The sequence below is a fragment of the Silene latifolia genome, chromosome Y (genome assembly GCF_048544455.1).
Source record: "Silene latifolia isolate original U9 population chromosome Y, ASM4854445v1, whole genome shotgun sequence".
NCBI classification, from domain to species: domain Eukaryota; kingdom Viridiplantae; phylum Streptophyta; class Magnoliopsida; order Caryophyllales; family Caryophyllaceae; genus Silene; species Silene latifolia.
Window position 1 is genome coordinate 266,069,384 of NC_133538.1, and position 20,632 is coordinate 266,090,015.

The 20,632-nt window shown below is 34.4% G+C and overlaps 1 long non-coding RNA gene across 2 annotated transcripts; it reads left to right on the forward strand.

The window, feature by feature from the left end:
• The first annotated feature begins 5,446 nt into the window (after window positions 1–5,446).
• Window positions 5,447–7,833, forward strand: LOC141634504 (uncharacterized). 2 transcript variants are annotated; one of them, XR_012539230.1, is made up of 4 exons: window positions 5,447–5,705; window positions 6,976–7,180; window positions 7,324–7,406; window positions 7,575–7,833. It is a non-coding gene; the product is annotated as an uncharacterized LOC141634504 (long non-coding RNA). The 2 variants fall into 2 exon arrangements; XR_012539229.1 differs by having other exon boundaries at window positions 6,976–7,406.
• The last annotated feature ends 12,799 nt before the right edge of the window (window positions 7,834–20,632 follow it).

Consider the following 20,632-nt stretch of genomic DNA (forward strand, 5'->3'; position numbering starts at 1 on the left):
CTTTAGAACATTCAACTCGAGCTTCTTTATTATCCCTCTGGCCCTCAACACCTAATCCAGCTTCCACTCCCTTTAATATTGAGTCACCCTCTTTCTCTTGATTATTAATGAAATAATCAAAAATATTCAAACCAAGGTCAAACTCATTCAAACCAAAATCAGTATCACTCAAACCTGCTTCACTAACCTCAGAATCAGTGAACTCAGCCTCATCATTGTCATCACCATCATTTGCTTTGGTTTGAGACACCTTCTTCTTACCTTTTTTCAAATTCAATTTTTTTCCCTATAACAGTTCTTTTTTTAGGAGCTACCTCCTCCTTTCTGCTTTCACTAACTTTTGCCTTCCCTTTTACTTCACCCTTTTTCACCTTCAGCTTCTCCTTACTGCTTTCACTAGCCTTAGCCTTCCCCTTGCCTTTTTCAGTCACAACAACAGACCCATCACTACACTCTTCAATAACAACATGTTCAGCTCTTTCTCTTATAACAATTCCAGGTTGAACACCAAATCCCAGATTCCTTCTCAAAGGCAAATTCTTCCTTTTAGTTGGGACATCAACAATTTGGAGATCTGAGGTAGAGATTTGTTTTTCAAAGTTTTGTGTGCTAGAGTTTTCTGTGGTAGTTTTCTTCAGTCTAGGGCTTTTTCTTTGAGATAAGGCAGGATATTTATTTTGGGTGGGTAGCTTTTGTCTTGGTGCTTTGAATTGTAAAGAATCATTAAGGCTATTGTGGGCCCCCACCAACTGTTTTTTTTTCTGATAAAGTATTGATTCCCTCCTCAGAATCTTTTTCTAAAGGGTCAACACTCACACTTTCTGTCCTTTGTACAACACATGAAGCAATAGATGCTGTCCTTGGTAGAGTAATCCACACACTCACTGTATTGGTTTTCTTGCACACAGTCTTCAAAATATTGATAAGATCAAAACTGGATACTAACAACCCATTTCCATGTGCATCACAAATACTCCTCATTGGCCTTCCATACCAAATTTCAAAGTCCTCACTTCTAGTTAAGCGACTAGCCAATTTCTTGAAAAAATCTACAGTGATATTATCTAACAAAACACCAGCTCTACGGTGTACAGCACCACCCTCATACTCAAATTTTCCATTGGCCTTAGGCTCAAAATTACCCCCATGAAAGGCACGAACAGTTACCCTCTTGTGAGTTGTTTCTGAGGTCATTTCCTACAAACTTACCTCAACAATTAGGGATGTGAACCAATAATTTAGTGTTGAAGACAAAGTAATTAAGGGATTTGAAACAAATAAACTAGTGTTTAAGACATAAATTAAGAATTGAAACCCAGAAATTTGGGTTTTAAACCCAGAAATTAGGGTTTTAAACCCAGAAATTAGGGTTCTAAAGCCAAAAATTAGGGATTCAAACCCAGAAATTCGGAACTAAAACCAAGAAATTAAGGTTTAAAAATCAGAAATTAGGGTCTAAAACCCAAAAATTAGGGTTTTAAACCCAGAAATTAGGGTTCCAAACCCAGAAATTAAGAGCTCAATCCCATAAATTAGGATTTCAAACCCAGAAAATATACATAAATACACATAAATTTGGGTTACAAACCCAGAAATTTGAATAAAAATGACATCAATTTAACCCATACCGAGCAACACGATAAATATGACTACGAACAAAAAAATTCATTCGAACTTAAACCCAGAAATTTGAATAAAAATGACATCAATTAAAGCCCTAAATGAAAAATAAAGCAATTAAGTTCACAAATTAAAACTAAAGACATGAATTCGGGGGAGGAAACTTACATATATGAATCTGGAACCATCACAAATTAGAGAAGGAATCACCAATGTGCCAATTTGAAGGAGGATTTTAGAGTAAAAATTTGAATTTTTTTGTCGAGGAAAGTGAGGGAAATGAGTGGGGGTTGTAAAAATTGAAACTGAAGAGTCAAATTGGAAATGTTGGGTTAATCACAAAAACAAGGGCAAACGGTCATAAAATCATACATTTCACCTGAAAGTCCATTTGGGTGTAATATTTGATCAGAGTAAGTTTTATGGGAGTAAAAAATTAAAATGTTTTCATAAGGGAGTTTTTTTAGAAAAGTGGTTTCTATAAGGGAGTAATTGTTAATTTACTCATTTTTTAATTGGGTTATGTTTTGAGCCTTTCATGCGTTGCTAATTAGCTGCATATGTTTTGTGTATTGAATCTCAGCCATTTATTTCCTTTTATCTAATGGCTTAGATTTTCGAAACTCACAACTCACTATAAGAACCAAACACACGAGATCCCGTCTCTCTCTCTCTCTCTCTCTCTCTCTATATATATATATATATATATATATATATATATATATATATATATATATACATATATTGTAATTTACTTTAGTAACAATTGACATTGAAATACGTTTACGGTAAATAAATACAATAGTTTTTTTGTAGATAGGTTTCAAATGTAAAATAAATTATGGGTGATGTCATCTAAATCATGGGTGATGTCACTATTAAATCATCTAAATAATGATGGGAAGTGCTAGGGCGATATCGGGTATTACCGAGTTTCGGTAACACCTTAATAAAAAATAAGAAATAAAAAATAAGTTTTCGTTTTTGCAACAATATCATCAGTGTTTTAGCCAAAAATTGACCAAACCTTATTAAATCTTTTATGGTGGATCAAAGCGATCTACTCCATTTAGCCTCTAAACGTTGTTAATTTATATTTGATTTATGGTTAGATGTTAATGAAAATAACGATGTAAATAACGACGAAAACAACGTAAAAGATAAAGACACGAGATTGGTGACGCGGAAAACCCAATGTGGGAATAATTGCGGGGAGAGTCGGTATCCCACCGAGTATGCACTATAATCCTTTAAGAAATATTTTGGTGTATAGAAGAGGAAGGCGCTAGGAGACAAAGCTCTACATGAACGTTTCCTGCTGGATCCTCTGCCGGAACTTCTGTTGGAGCCTGAGCTAGAACTTCTGTTGGAGCCTGAATGTTTTCTGCTGGAACTTGACTATTTTTGCTGAGTTTAGGACTGTTTATGTGTGATTGAGAATGATCTTTTCCTTATGCTTGGCTTGTCTTTTATAGTAGGCAAACACTCGTAGGCTCCCTTATAACTCCCCACTAAATGCTCAATCAAATGCCCCATTCAATAATAGCCGTTATTTGACCAAATCCTCTATTAACCCCACATTATTCTCTCTAATCCCTATTGCTTAGCTTTTGACTTTGACTTTCATAACTACCTTTCTTTCCTCAAGACTATTAGGTATAATCTTCCTCCTTTCTAACAACTATTTGACCCATTCTTGTCATGTCATCGATCATAACCAATCCTTGCTCGACACGTGGCACATGCAAATTGTGTAAAATTTTGTCCTAACAGTATGGATAAAATCATAATTCACAATCTATTACATTAAGAAAAGAATATATATATATATATATATATATATATATATATATATATATATAAATATAAAATATTGTACTTCCTCCATTCAACTCCACTCTACCATATTTCCTTTTTTATCCATTCAACTTCACTCTACCTATTTCCTAAAAAAGAATGACAAATGACCATTTTGTCCTCATACCTCATTACTTATTTACAATATTTGCCACTCATACCCCACTACTTCTACATCAAACTCCACCCTTTTCCACTCATACCCCCACTTATTTACACCATACTTCATTACTTATTTACAATATATTCCACCCAACCCCACCCTTCTTAATATTTGTGAAAAACACAAATAGACAGAGTGGAGTTAGATGGAGTAGTACATCAATACATATCATAACAAACACATCTTTATATATCCTCACCATCAAATAATACGTTTACCAATTAACAGAAAAATAAAAAAAGGACTTCTTCCATCACACATACCAATTAAGAAGGTTAATGTACACATGCAATTTGTGTAGTTCAATAGCTTTCACCATGCTTGCTTCAGCACTCTCTAAATGGCAGTGGTATCCCTTTACTATAAAAGTCAAAACATTTAAAGTATTTTGATCGGCTCGAAAATTAGGGATTGAAAAAGTAAAAAAAAAAATTCTTGCTATAGGATACCCACATTCTTTTCTGATTTAATTACTCTCTCACTCTTATCTCTTTTTTTAAGGGAGATTAAATAATTCCTCTCATGATTTAAGTGATTCCATATTGCTAATATAAAGTACCAATATTACATTATTAAAAAATTACGAAAAAATGTAATTGAAGTGAATGAATATTACAAATTTACAAATAATAGAAGTGCCCTATTTACATAAAGTCCAAACTTCAATTTAAATCTGGTAGACTGTCATCTAAAAGACATTTTCATTAACAAAAAATGCAAAAAAAAAACAAATCTCAATACTTAAGAAAGAAATAAATTAAATATATCTAATCACAAATAATGTTTTGTTAAAAGTATTTCTGAAAAAAGAAGTATTAATAAGAAAAGATTTTCCCTACTTTTTAATATATATATATATATATATATATATATATATATATATATATATATATATATATATATGATCATATGAGTTTGGTTTTTTTGGTGAGTTACCCCTCTTAATCTGAACCACTAATCTAATCTAAGATGGATGGTTGAGATTAAATCTTTCTTAAGTTATAAATAATCACTTTTCTCTCCATATCCCTCATTATTAGTAAAATCACACTCTCTCTCCTCTTTTTCCCCCTAAAAAGCCAGAACAAAAAAAAAAGAAGAACGACGACATCGTTCAACTGTGTCAAATTCCATCTTCATCAAATTTCTTCAAATTGCAGGCTACAAACTCAATCTTCATCCTCAATCTTCATGATCCTCGTTCAAATTTGTCATCAATTAAGGAGATTCGTTGTCGCTTTCGCTTCATATTAGTATTTCTCTTCAATTTCACTATATGTACGTACTAATTTTGTTTTCTAGATCTGATTGGTGCGTTTTCATTATCGTTCTTATCTAATATCCTTTTCATTTTTGTTGACTCGTTGTATGTCCGTCTGCACTTATGTTTTGTTGTTAAATTGCTTGTTTTCTCATTATTTTCCCAATAATATATAGGGTTTTTAGTTTAATATGAGAACTCTAAACGATCTTGTGTATTTTCATGTTGTTTGTAAGCTGTTTCATAAGTTTTTTATTATTCAGTTGTGTTATTTTGTATCTTTGATAATTTTTAGGGTTTTTGATTTAGATGTGTTACCATCACTACTACAAAAAAAGGCAAAGGAACCATATATAAGAAATCGGTTAGATATAGCAACTGATTTCTTTGATATAAGAAACCAGTTATAGGTAAAATGGGGTCTCCTTGGTAATCAATATGAGACCGTTGCTTGAAATCCGGTCTCTTTGAAATGACGTGTCCAATTGCAACCCCTTAATCTAACTCAAAAGAGAGAAAAAAAAAAAAATTCCTCAGTAAAAATATTTACTCAATCAAATCCTCCATCTCCCCACCTTCATCACCATGACTCCATTCTTTGCTCAGTCAAACTCACGCTATCTCTAATCAATCACGATCTGCAATGGCCTCGCCACCGACGACCTTCTTCATCTGCTATAGGCTCGAGCACGACTAAAACCCCCAAATCAATTGTCCTAATCAGTCGTCGATAATTCAATTGCGGGGAATTAGGGTTCGTTATAATGGGGCGCTTATTGAGGGACTTTCTTGTATCAATCGACGGTAATTTCATCCTCAAATTAAGTATAAACCATTTTCAATTTATGGATTTTTTCAGTCTTTTCTGTTATTTGCCAAAACATGTTGGTAAGAGCATTCTACGAATTCTATTTTTTCTCGAGATATGCTTTTAGGAATTAAAATGTCATATAAAGTATGTACTTAAGGTCTTTTTATCAATTAGTTAGGGTAATTTTAAGTACGTATTTGATTATGTACTTAAGATCTAATGTGAATATGGGAGGAATGATTGAACGACAATATGAGAACCCCAAAGATTGATAAAACTGATAGAAATTAAGTATACAACCATAAAAATTTACGGAAAGCGATTTTAAGCCGAAGTTTATCAATCATAACCCATTATTTGCATAGTCGACGTTTTTACCATCAATCACATGCTTTGTTACTGGTGATAATTTTGCTCTTTAGTCATTGTTTTAGCAGCTATTCTAGAGTCGAGAGCAAACTAAGGTTAACCAAACTATACTTAAATGCTCCCGCTATGTGAGATTGCAAGTTTTAAGCCATTGGTTAACTTGGTGCTGGGTTAGTAGAAGTCTGGAATCACTCGCCCATCAGCAAATTGCGAATAGGTTCAAGCATATTCTATCATGCAGCTTACTTAAAATCAACATAGACACTATAATAGTGTATCGCCAGATGTGGCGCATTTATAACGAACTGATAGCCTTGACTAGTGCCTCAAATTTACTTAGATACAAGTATAAAACTAAGAACCTTTGTGATTAAAGTTACAGAGTTCTGCCATATTTTACCTACTTGATACTGCCTTTATTTCCCTTTGATTGCTTTGCTTCCCTTTGTGTGAAGACTTGGGATTACATACTTGTCCTCATTCATTGTTCTACTGTGAGTGTGATGTTGGATTTCTGGATGTGGGGTTGTCTCTACATATATTTGGGTGTCAAAGGGATGGGTTTGGTTGGTTGGGGGGGTGGTTGGAGAAGAGGGAGAGTTTTAATTACATTGGATGAAGTCGCCTTTGAATGTGATTCCATGGTGGCGTAGAGGTAGTACCTCATAAAAAAAACAATCTAAATCTTGGTTTTAGGCTTAGGTTATAGGACTATGATTTTTAAAGTTCGACTTTGTCAGAAATTATGGCTAAGTTGAGCATTTTAGCAAATTGCACTTCTGTTGGTTGATCCCAACTCAAATTGGTTTAAAGTTCTGTTTTTGTGGTTGTCGTAAATTGGGCTTCATGCTCATCTCTCTAATATGATGTTTTTTTCTCTTGTCAAAACTGCAGTAGTGATCGCTCAGGGTCTCTCATATAATGATATAAGTACAGAATGCATCAGCTCTTTTTCTTTTTCTGAGATGCTACTATGCAGCAAGTTTTTGTGTAAAGGGGGTACGACTTAACCAGCACGTAGCTTGTCATAAGCATGAATCCAGGCACAAAAGTAGGCAACCCTCCAGGATCTTCTTAACACCAGCACACCAAAAAGTAGGTACTTACCTTTTCTAATCTACCTTCTAACCTTTGGGACTGCAAGAGGCCTAAACAGTGGCCGGATATGATATACCTGCCTGATTATGTGGAATACCATCATGTAACAACATCTTTATTGCGATCATTGTTTCCACTGGCTAGTGATGATGCATTGGATTTACTGTCAAAGATGTTTACATACGATCCAAATGCTTGAATTATAGCACAACAGGTGTGGAGCACAGGTATTTTTAAATGCTACTTGTTTTGTATTCTTTTCTTTAGGGGCATGCGGTTATTAATGGGTTCTACACGTGATGCACATACGCATCTAAACATATGTTATTGTGATCACTCACATTTTCGAAGTAGTTTCTTTATTATATATGTAATGTGATAATTTCTTTGTGCAGTAGTTGTTTTTCTAGTATCGAAGTAAAAGCGGATAAGAAGCTCTTGGTAGTGTGCTTGACAGAAAGATTACGAGCCTTTACCTTTAAGGTACTCCTTTGCATTCTTTTTCTATCAGCAATTGAAAAATGGGAATGTTTGTATGTTCAGTATATGTTTCATTGAACTATTTTTCAGCTTGATGTTGGAACTATGCTCACAAGTTCACTTAAATAGCATATAAATGTCATGTATCAATTATATTACTACTGTTTTTTTCTTCCTACAAAGACGAGGGCCGATGACTCCTAGTTGGGTGATTTGACGACAAATTTGATTCGAGATTTATTATTTTGTTAGATTTATTCCTTTAATAATTCTTGATGTATAAGTAATAAGATTATTGATTTTTTAAGTTGATCGTGATTATGTAATATAATTCTAATTTTTGATTAAAATCATTTAGATCTCGATTTCTAGAATGGTAATATTTTTTTTTTATTTAAAGAAATATCTAAGAGACCGGTTTTATTTAAGCACCGGTTTCATAGATAAGATTAAAGAAACCAGTTTTGGTCAATAACTGGTTTCAAAGATAAAAATCAAAGAAACCAGTTTTGGTCATTAACTGGTCTCTTAGTCTTAAGCAAAGAGATCGGTTTTCTGTCACAACTAGTCTCGTTGAGATAACCAAAGAAACCGGTCTAAATAACAGGTTTCTTATGATAAGACACCTATGAGCTAGAGACCTGTTATAAACCGGTCTCTAAGGCTGTTTTTAACCGGTTTCTTTGGCGTTTTTTGTAGTAGTGCATCACGAACTTTGTCTGCTGGTGTTAGTTATTGTATTGCTTTAACCGAATGATTGTATTATTCAAACTCAGTTATTGTATTTTGTAGTTATTTCTTTTTTTGTGTTAATCTGTAAATAACAGTTATTGTATTACTTTAACCGAGTTATTGTATTATTCTAATTCAGTTATTGTATTTTGCAGGTAACTCTTTTCTTTTTTTGTAATGATTTTTTTCGGTTGAATGTGTTCAATTTTTCTTCTCCTTCATCTTCTCTATCTTCACAGTTTCTCAATTTTTTTCCGATTGAATGTTTTCAATTTCGCATTTCATCTTCTTGTTCTTTTTTTTGAATTTATGTGTGTAATCTTCAATTTATTCATTTATCTTCATTATGTTGTTCAATTTATTGTATTTGTGTTGTTAAATGACATTGTTTTTCGTTTTCGAATAATTTTAGGGTTTTGCAATTGTATTTTGCGTTTTTGCACCTGATTTTTGAATTGGATGTTGTTGTTTCTGGTTGTTCAATCAAACTATTATGAATGTAAATAGGTGGCAGAATAATGAGGTTGTTTAGAGTATCTTATAATAACAATTGTGCGTTTTGTTGTAGTTGAGTTTTTTTGGTACATTATTATTTCTCTGAAATAACCAGTTATTATATTGTGTTGTTTCAGTTATTTTAATGCATTAGTTGGATTATTGTATTTCATTTTGCTTAGTTACTTCATTCTGACAAAATATGATTTTATTTCTCTTAAAGATCCAATTATTTTAGAGTGTTTTTATGGTTATTTCAATACTTATGGGTCGTTATTGTATTTCAGTTGCATAGTAATTTTAAACTTACGCTCTTCTTTGTTTTTATTTCTTTCAGCGAGCTTTTACTTTTTGCTAGTTCAACCCTCATCAGCTAGACATGGTTCTCATTGGGAAGAATGGGGAAAAGACACCATCAAGACAACTTCTTGTTAATGTTTAACTTCAGTGATGAAGTATGAGACAAAGTACACAATAGTTCAATCATGGCCGATTATTGTAAAGTTCAATCATAGTTATTGTAAAGATCAGTCACGGTTATTGTAATAATTTACGGAAATGATTATACGACGCTGATGTAATTACTCTATTTTTATGTTGTAAAAATGTGTTGCTTATGTCAAATTCAGATTGCAATTCATCTTCTTCCGCTTTTTATCATCCAACTTCTTATACATCTTCCTCGCCTTCTTCTTCTAAAGCACGCTCAACAAATCGTGAAGGGCTATATTAACTTAGTTATTGTAATGACCAATCTCAATCATTTCAATGAAAAAAATCAATTATTCTATTGAAAATAGTCAGTTTTTCAATTAAACAATATGAAATATATAAACAAAAGATAAAAAATTGGCTATATTTAAGTTTCAGCTCAATACAATAACATGAGTTATTCATTACAATAACTGAGTTTATACATTAGAATAACTATCAATATCAGAGAATATTATTCGCAGTAAACAACTGGGTTAACTACGTTTCTTTATTACAATAACTGAGCTTCTACATTAAAATAACTATACATAGCAGAGAATATAATTCTCAGCAAAAAAGTAATTTTATTACACTAACGTAGTTATTTTATCATATAACATCAGTTATTATATTACACCCCGGCGTCAATTATTCCATTGAGCATCAATTATCCTTTTTCAACGTCATTCCACCTGCAAGTCACCAAAAAATAATGAAATCTTATCAGATTTTTTTGTAATCAACCCTCACTAAATCTCCATTATTTCATTGAAGAAAATCAATTATTCTATTGAAAATGGTCAGTTTTCAAAAAACATGATGAAAATATTTAAACAAAAGATAAAAAAAAACTGGCTATATTTGAGTTTCAGCTCAATACAATAACATGAGTTATTCATTACAATAACTGAGTTTATATATTAGAATAACTATAAATACAAGAGAACATTTTTCTCAGCAAACAACCGAGTTAACTATAAAATAACTACGTTTATTCATTACAATAACTGAGTTTCTATATTAAAATAACCATACATATCAGAGAACTTTATTCTCAGCAAACAAGTTATTTTATTACAGTAACGTAGTTATTCTATCATACAACATCAGTTATTCTATTACACGACGTCTACTATTCAATTGAGCATCAATTATCCCTTCTCAACGTCATTCCACCTGCAAATTACCCAGAAATAATGAAATCTTATCATAATTTGTTGTAATTAATGACTAATAACATAACTAAAGTAATCAACATAATGAAAAACGAGATTATTCATATGAATTACACATATTTGCACCTGAATTCATCGCCGTTTTGATGAGAAAGAGATTGATCATCATAATTCATCATTCGATCATCATAATTCATCATTCTCTTGAAAATCACGTAAATCGACTAGAATTGGTATTGAATTTCAATAGCTACGAGAAAATCACTGAAGTAATTCGATTATTAGCTAAGAAATCGTAAATAATATTCATACCTTCGTTTGATTTGATGCGTTAGGATTTTCTGAAATTTGACTATTAATTAAAGAAAATCTGTTCATTTCAATTGAAATACTTGAAACTGTGAATGAAGTTGTTGTAATCGTATGGAATTACAAAAAAAACTGGGAAAATTTTGATGAAATTGTTGATGATCATGGAAGATTTTGATTGATTTTCCATATTTTTTGTTTGATGTGAAAACAGAGAAACGAAAGTAGGTAATTTAGAGAGAGAAGGAGTTGTTTGTTTTTATGACGTCTGATTGTGAGGATTAGTTTTGTTAGATCAATTATATATATATGCGGGGGTAACTCACGAAAAGTGGCAAACTCACCGGATCTTGCCTATATATATATATATATATATATATATATATATATATATATATATATATATATATATATATATATATATATATATATATATATATATATATATATATATATATATATATATATATATATAGTAATAAGATCAACTAAGTCCATGTCTTACATGTGAGTCCATGAGTTCCATTGTCTACCCTTAGATCATGTGTTTGAATGACTTAGATTAAAAGTAAAAAGCAACTAATAATATTATTCTAATGGCTAAAACAATTACCTCTCTCATCCTACCTCTCATAGGTTATTAGCATGCATGCAGGTTGTCAATCAAACATCACACACGTCCTACTGGCTTCCCCCCATTTATCATTTCTCTCAATTATTCAAAATTAAATTTCCCCCAAAATATTTCCCCCAAATTAAACCCCAATAATTTCAACCGCCTAAGAACAAAACTGCTCTCAATATCTCCCAATTTTATCGCTTTTTTGTTACCTTATTATCGGTTTCTTCTCCATTTTCTTCACTCACTTACAACCTGCCATTTTCGTCCATTCATATTACTTTGTGTAGGTTATCAAGGTAATTTTTTTTTTTTGGTTTTTAGAGTTTTATGATTTTTTCTCTTCATTTATTTAGAAGTTTTTTTTAATTTATTGGGCATTGTTATGTAATTGCCATTCGCCATTGTTGTTGTACTGTTCTATTTGATCACTGTATTTGCTTACTTCATTTTGATTACCCAGTTATTTTTAGCACATTTAGGACATTTACTTATCTATTTTAGCACATACATTTTGATTACCCAGTGTGTTATGTTGTACTATTCCATTGAAGCACATGCATTCAGATTTTTAACCTTTCGTGTTAATTGAGATTATCCAGATATGTTAAGTCTTTTTGAATGTTATGTTCATATTCATTCAGATTACCCAGAGTTTTTTGAAAAATCCCACTTTTGTTGCTTACAATTACTCTTTCTCTTTTAAAATTACAGTTTTGTCGCTCAAAATCTCATTTTTGTCAAAACTACACTTTTGAAGATTAAAATTACACTTTTAACCGTTAAAATTACACTATTAACCGTTAAAATTACCCTTTTGTTAGAATTACACTTTTGTCTGCTAAAATAACACTTTATGCTGCTACAATTACACTTTTTTTGCTAAAATTACACTGTTGCCTGTTAAAATAACACTTTATTTCGTTAGAATTACACTTTTGTCTACTAAAATTACACTTTTTTTTGTTAAAATTACACTTTTGTCTGTTAAAATAACACTTTATTTTGTTAGAATTATACTTTTGTCTGCTAAAATTACACTTTAAGCTGCTAAAATTACACTTTTTTGTTAAAATTGTACTTTTGTCTGTTAAAATTACAGTTTATATTGTTAGAATTACACTTTTGTCTGCTAAAATAACACTTAATGCTGCTACAATTACACTTTTTTTTTGTTAAAATTACACTGTTGCCTGTTAAAATAACACTTTATTTTGTTAGAATTACACTTTTGTCTGCTAAAATTACACTTTAAGCTGCTACAATTACACTTTTTTGTTAAAATTTTACTTTTGTCTGTTAAAATTATACTTTATATTGTTAGAATTACACGTGTGTCTGCTAAAATTACACTTTATGCTGCTACAATTACACTTTTTTTTGTTAGAATTTTACTTTTATCTGCTACAATTAATTTTTTGTAATGTTAACAGATGTCAGATGGAAATGAGGCTAAATCAGGCAACACCAAAAAAGCAAAGATGTCTGTCAAGTTGAAGAAGCAGCTTGTTGAGCAGGTTGAAAAACTTAAAATTACTGTTATTTGTATTTTGTGTTATGTAAGGTCTATATGTCACATTGTTAATTAATTCTGGTTTCTTCAGCAGATGTCAGATCACGTTGAGGCTAAACCAGCCAAGAACAAAATAGCAAAGGTGTTTGTCAAGTGCCGGCCGAAGCAGCTTGTTAAGCTTGTTGAAAAGCTTAATGATGCCCAGTGAGACGCGGTACGGAGGATCGATGTCGGTGATATTTTGGAGCTTAAGCTCAAAACATATCCAATGGGTCATGTTAAAGATTTTCTCAAAGCATTCAGCGATGAATCGTATATTTTTTGGGCAGCTAAAGATAAGGAGTTCATGGTCACCAAGCATGACGTGTATGACTGTTTTATGTTACCACTTGGTCCTAAAACAGTTGATCTAGTACCTACGGGCCGCCAAAAGGATTCTCAAGCGCCGGAGAACAAGCAATTGAAAGATAAATGGCGAAAAGCGTACAACATAAAAGGGGTTAACGAAGGCATTAATTTAGGAATTGTTTTCCAAGATATCTTAAGAAAAAAATACAAAAAAGGAGGTCCTCAATTCTGCAGGCTGTTTGTTCTGCTCACCATGTCATCATTCCTAACTCCAACTTCATACAGCGGGATTGACTTCAAGGTTTTGATAGCCGTTGAAGATGTGAACGCTATTACGCAGTACGATTGGTGTAGTTATGTCCTGGAAAATTTGGTGAAGGCCGCAACAGCTACTAGTGAAAATAAACAGACCATGCTCGGTTGTATCCCCTTCTTAATGACTACGTACTTTTAACGTTTCGGTTTCCGTGGTACGAGTTGCCGCCACAGCCTCCCTCTCATTAAGCACTGGGACCGGCAGACGCTTTATGAAAGATTACACGGTGAGCTTGACAAGAACCGTTTGGGTCGGCAAACTTGGTCCTTGGTCAAGTATCCTCGGTGCCTTCAAAAGGAAGTGTTAAGCATTGGCGGGGTGCCTAATGATAGCAAAGTGTTGGCCATTGGCAATGTGGTTAGTGATGCGGCATTACAAGTGACTTCAAATTCAGACAGGAAGAAGTTCATCGAGATTGAACTCCCATCTGGTGTTGATGATGACGAGGAGTTGAAAGCTCGGGCTGTAGATGTAAGTGTTATTTGTTCATTTGTCAAAGCTAATTTACATGTTTTAAAGTTACTCTTTCTTTCACTACAATTACACTACAATTGTAATTGCGATATTAATCAGTAGTTGCTTAAATTACAAGGTTGTCAGTTAAAATTACACTTTTATCAGATAGAAGTACACTTATTAAAGTTAAAATTATAGTTTTGACTGTTAAATTTATACTTTTGTTTGTTAAAATTACACTTTTGTCCGTTAAAATTATACTTTTTAAAGTTAAAATTATACTTTTGTATGTTACAATTACACTTTTGTCCGTTAAAATTATACTTTTGGCCATTAGAATTACACTTGTCAAAGTTAAAATTATACTTTTGAATGAACACTTGTCAAATTATCTTTTTTTTGAGTGTAGGATGTGCATGAGCTTTACTTGAAGATGCAAAGGAATCCTACTGTCTTCTATTCATGGTATGCAGATGCAGCCATGACGCTCAAAAGGTTAACAGGAGGTCTCAACTATTCTAGTGACCCTGTCGCTACACAATGCACGCAATCATTCTTTCAAAGCCAAAGGATGAAGGATTATGCTGTGGAAATGCAGGAGATAGCTGAACGAATAAATGATTCCGTGAAATCAGCGCATGTGCTGCAATAAAGTCCATTGTTCAGTATCAGAATGAGGAGGTAGATGATGAGGGATACGAGTAGTAGGGTGGTGATGATGATGAAGAGGAGGACAATGGTGATGAGGATGAGGGAGATGACAAGGATGGTGATGATGTAGAGGATGGTGATGATATGGAGGATGATGGATACGATAATGAGAAAGAGGTGACTGTAGATGTTGGTACAGACCTCGAAGGCGGGGTAGCCGCCTCAATTGATTGTGATGAACTAGCCAGTGACAAAGCACGGGAGGTGTCTACAAAACAGATAATGGAGGCGGTGCAATTTTACAACACAGCTGAATTTAAGGACGTTGCTAACAGAGAGGATGACAGTAACAACACCAACGTGGACATTGGTAATATTCGGGAAATTTCCGTTATTTACAAAAGGAGGAAGATAGTGGAGAAGGAGGTGGTCGTTGACGAACCACCTAAATTTGACCGGGAAATTCTTGAAGAGTATTATTCAAAATAAGAGGTTGATGATGCTGAGAAGAAGTTCTATGCGAAGGCTGCTGCTGCAAAGGAACAAGAGCAGACTATGGAAATGGAGGTGCCTGTTGCTGGGGAACCTCAGATAGCTGATAAGAAAAATGAGGAGGATGGGCCCACCGACGCTGATCCAACTGTCACTCAGTTCCTATTTTCGACTTCGGAGATTATTGAAGCAGAGCGCCGAGCTGAAATGCCGGCCAGAGAAGCCCAAGGAATTGGAGAGGTACCAGAATTGTCGAAAATGGCACCTGATGCTACGGGAACGGTTGTGCATGTGAGTGAAGTTGTGAATGCCGAGACGGACAAGGATGATGACCAGATTGGGAAGGGTAATGCTGAGCTTGTTCTCCAATGTGCAAGTACAACAGTGGTTACTGTAACATTAGATGATGCTGTACAAGTGGAGACTAAATCTCTGAAATTTAGTGGGCCTGATGCTGGGGAGTCTGAGAAGGCGGAAAATGCGTTGGTGGAAGCTCAGAACAAAGAATTTGCCCCCTGTCACTCAGTTCATTTTCTCGACTGCTGAGATATGTGAAACAGAGCACGCAGCCGAACAGGCCTCAGCAGAAACTCAACATTATGAAGAGGGGCCCGGAAACGGCGGATGCGCCACGTCTGATGAGCGGTCGTTAAAGGGTAACGAGCTTCCGGAATATGTATATCCGTTGCAGGTAAATGAATTTATGGACGTAGAATGGACAAGTACCGTCTATTCTAGTGCAGACGTAAACGCGCTGTTCCAGGAGGACCCAATATCTGTGCATGCTGAAAAACAGCCACGGTGGAAGAATGGTGAGCTAAATTTGGATGCAAGTCCCCAGACAGTGGTGGAGAAGGTGGTGGATGGGGCTGCACTGAAGGATCACGGAGGTAATCCATTGACCTTTAGAGTTTAGAAGTGCCATGGATGAAGTTATATTTTTTTCCACTAAAATTACTACTTTGACAGTTAAAATTACACTTTTTATAGGTAAAGTGACACTTGATTGAATATAACACTTTATTTTGTTAGAATTACAGTTTTGTCTGCTGCAATTACACAATTTTTAGTTAAAATAACACTTTATTTTGTTAGAATTACACTTTTGTCTGCTAAAATTTCACTTTTTTTTAGTTACAATAACACTTTATTTTGCTTAGAATTACACTTTTGTCTGTTAAAATTACACTTTTTTTTAGTTAAAATTACACTTTTGTCTGTTAAAATAACACTTTATTTTGTTAGAATTATACTTTTGTCTACTAAAATTAAATTTTAAGCTGCTACAGTTACACTTACTTTCTGATGATGAAATTACACTATTTTTATTACAGATGCGGCAGTGGAGGATGATGCCGTGAAGTCTTTGGAAGGGACTATCGACCATGGAGAGGTAACAACTGATGTAGTACCAGAGGCAGAGAACGCTGACATTCCTATCCCGGTACCGTACGTCCCTCACAGTGATCTGAGCTACCATCCTTTTTTACTTCACTCGAGCGAGCCCTTACCGTGCATGAATCACGTCATTGAGAACCTTGGGTGTTTTATTGATTGTGGGGCACCTGCTCCTGAATTGTGCTTTGCGACGAGAAACCTAGCATTCAGTCAGGAGCTCCTAGTGCCAATGTTTAGTGACAGGAAATACTTGATTGACTATGCGTTTAATCAGTCAGAAGCGTTTTTTCAGTTATAAGTGTATTATTTTTTACAAGGGGCCCTTAACATTCCTAATTATATATATATATATATATATTTGTTGATTAAGTAAATGTTTTTGTTGTAGTGAATGATTGGTCCAATTTAGCGAGTTTTATTTCATTACCCGGGAAGACATTGGAACTTTGAACCATGGGCAGCAAATCATGACAAGTGTTATTGATGGTTGGTGCTTGCTACTCAACCACATCAGGAAACCTTCGGACATATCCCGTTGTTTCTTTGGCCTAAGTCACACTGTAAGTTAAAATTACATATTTGTCCGTTAAAATTACACTTTTTAAAGTTAAAATGTTACTTTTGTATGTTAAAATTACACATTTATCCGTTAAAATGATACTTTTGGCCGTTAAAATTACACTTTTTATTGTTTAAATTATAATTTTAACATTACCCTTCTGTGTTAACAATACACTGTGGCGTGTTACAATTACACTTTTTTTTGTTAAAGTTTCACTTTATTTTTATAAAATAACTCTTTTAATTATCTGATCACGCATTTAACACTTTTCGAATTAAAGGACCCCGCAAGGTATATTTGGATGGCTCAAAAGCTTGGGAAAGTATTGAACAAAGACGAAGACATTTTTGGTGGTTGGGATACCTGGGCTGAAACCTATCGTGCACCATTCCAGCTTGACACGGACATGGTATGTAACAAAACATGTAATCTTAATCATGATTTTTAAGGATTCCTTTTACTGATCTCAGCGACACACGATCCAGATCTTTCTGCCCGTGTTATCTGGTGACGGTGATCATTACAGCTGCGTATGCATCAACTTTCTCACCGAGCAGATTGACTACCTTGACAATCGCACATACGATGACCCATTATAAACGCTCCCTTACGGAGGGATATCACGTATTTCGGTAAGTGTCCGATATCCAAAAGTCAACACATTTATATGGGTCATACTACGTTAACACACTGACGCGTACTCATGTTCAGGCAAATATAATGGGGAAGTATTTGGTGTCTAAAGGGCTGTCTAAGGGGGCAAAGGTCAGCGGGTTTAAGATTGTGAACATTGAGTTCAGTTGGCAAGGTCAAGGGTATTCGAGAAATGACTGTGGTGTTTTCATGATGCTACATATGATGTTTTACCGCAGAAACCCTTTTCAATGTGACCTCGGGAAAGAGGATACTATGAGTTTATACTGTGCTGAGATCGCTGCAACACTCGTCTTCTGTGACATTAACAGTATCAGAGAAGACATCTTGATACGGGTTGGTTATTTCAAAGAAACTGCCGGACATCCGTTGACAAGAAAGTTGAACGTTGGTAAGAGGAAAACAGATGGTGACATAGGACCACAACCCACAAAACGTGCCCGCGTAACTGAATCTGAAGAGCCCGTTATGAAGGCAACACCTGTTACCATGCGCATTCCATCTGGTAAAGCCCTCTACTCTGTTAAGAGCCAGCCTCGTGGAAAGGGGGACGGGTTGGGCTGCTCTCTCAACTGTGGTAGAGGTGGTTTCAGTGTAAATGTGGTTTTGAAGATGCTCCGGAACAACCAAGCGTTAATCAAGGATATTCAACAAAGGAGAAAGCACGTTGCCGACTATTGCTTGTTAGATGACCCCAATTTTAATGAACGGTCGGTTAATCTGAATTAATAATGGCTCATACTCACATTAATTTTCACATTTAGACTATTTTAATTAACAAGTTCTTTAATATTATGGAGTGCAGTGAACAGCTGGTCTGGTACACCCGGCACGCAACGCTTTGGAGAGCTGACACTATGTCCTTGTTGCCTGAAAACCTTATGTCGTTGAATGTCATCGAGTGCTGGTCGATATTGATGAACCATTTGGAAAAGGAGGAATATGGCGACCAAGCAAGGATGTCATTCTTTGGTATACGTCACATGGTACTTCCATTAGCCATTGCATAATATTTACATCCACTTCTATTACACCTTTGTTAGTTAGAATGACACTTTTCTAAATTTCAGTTATATTATGTGAATGTTTCACTTTAGTTCTTTTAATCAACAAAAGTGTCATTTTAACCGTCTGAAGTGTAATTTTAAGGAACAATAGTGTAATTTTTGCTGACAAAGTAACGACTTTAATCATGTTTACTATTGCCTTTAAAAGGATATACTGTTGGGATTGCTTGGAACGTTTGAACAACCAGGCACACAATCAGACAACAACTATGACAAGTTGTACCAGCTCTGGGACACCTTCATAGTCGACAGTGAGCAAACCGTCAACTTGAAAACAGACTTGCTATTTGTCCCGTTCTGCATTGACGACCATTTCGCATGCGTATGTATCAATCACAAATCAAATTCATTCGACTTGCTGGACGGGCAAAGGCATTCTGATTTGCAAAAGTCACAGTTTGGAAAAGCAGCGCGTTTAATTGTAAGTTATCGTCCATCCCTTTCTTCCAAATGCTATCTATTTTTTTTCAATCAGTTTTTTGAGGTAATTATGTACATATGCAGGCTAGCGCCGTGAGTGATTATTTAGAATCACGGGATAAGGAAAAGAAGAACACTAGAGCACGAGAAATTCCTAATTATGCGTTACGCCAGATACCTTTCAGCGGGAACTCACCTACTCTCAACCAACCAGAATCGGGTCTGTTCACCATGATTGCAATGCTCTTATACGAGGGTCTTCCTTTTCAGCATGAAGACCTCGAGAAGAAGAAATCAAGGCGCTATTTGGTGATCCAGCTTATAGCTACCCTCGTTCTAGCAGACATGAACATCTTGCGCGAAGGTGTGCTCGAGAAGGTCAAAGCTTTTGTTAGCACGAAGGACAAATTGTGGAAGGTATTACAACAGAAGCGTAGATTGCCCCGTGCCAATGTGAAAAAATAAAAACCTTAATCTAGTAGTTAAGTTTTTGTGGGAATATTGCCTTGCCTATGTAAACATTTATTTCATACTTGGTATCATTATCAGATGTTATCAACCTTAATCTAGACAGTTAGTTTTTGTGTAAACAATGTTAGCAGATGCTTATTGTTAGCTTTCAACATTATATAAGATAAGGTGTTTTATGAAAATATATTTATGTTGTTAATAGATGGTGCAATAATATTTATGTTGTTTTACCAAACTATGTTATAAGGCTTTACTATAGATGAAGTATAACTTTAATTGCATAATCTGTAATTATAATGAGTTTAAGTGTAATTCTGATCATAACAATCCTACCCTAAGCAGATATGAGGCCATTGTAATTTTATTTCCTAGATATCTGTAATTCTAAGAATATAAATTGTCATAATAGTCAAGAGTGAAAACTTGAACGTTCTGATGTTGCACATTATAACTGTTTCGTCCAATTGAAAATACTTCAACAAAATACATTGTAATACCAACGACGACCAGTTGCCTTCCTGGCAGTTTGATGTCTAAACACAATACGGAACATCATGTTGTACCTCGTATTTTGCGTAGACATCCCCAAAAAAATGTACTTCTTATTAGGTATTATATTGATTATTCTAAGATGTCTTCTTCTTCTTCTTCTTCTTCTTCTTCTTCTTCTTCTTCTTCTTCTTCTTCTTCTTCTTCTTCTTCTTCTTCTTCTTCTTCTTCTTCTTCTTCTTCTTCTTCTTCTTCTGACGAGGGCTCTGACGATTGCAACAACGGTGGGTGCTCTGCGAAAGGATTAGGGCAGTTCCTTTTATCATGGTTAG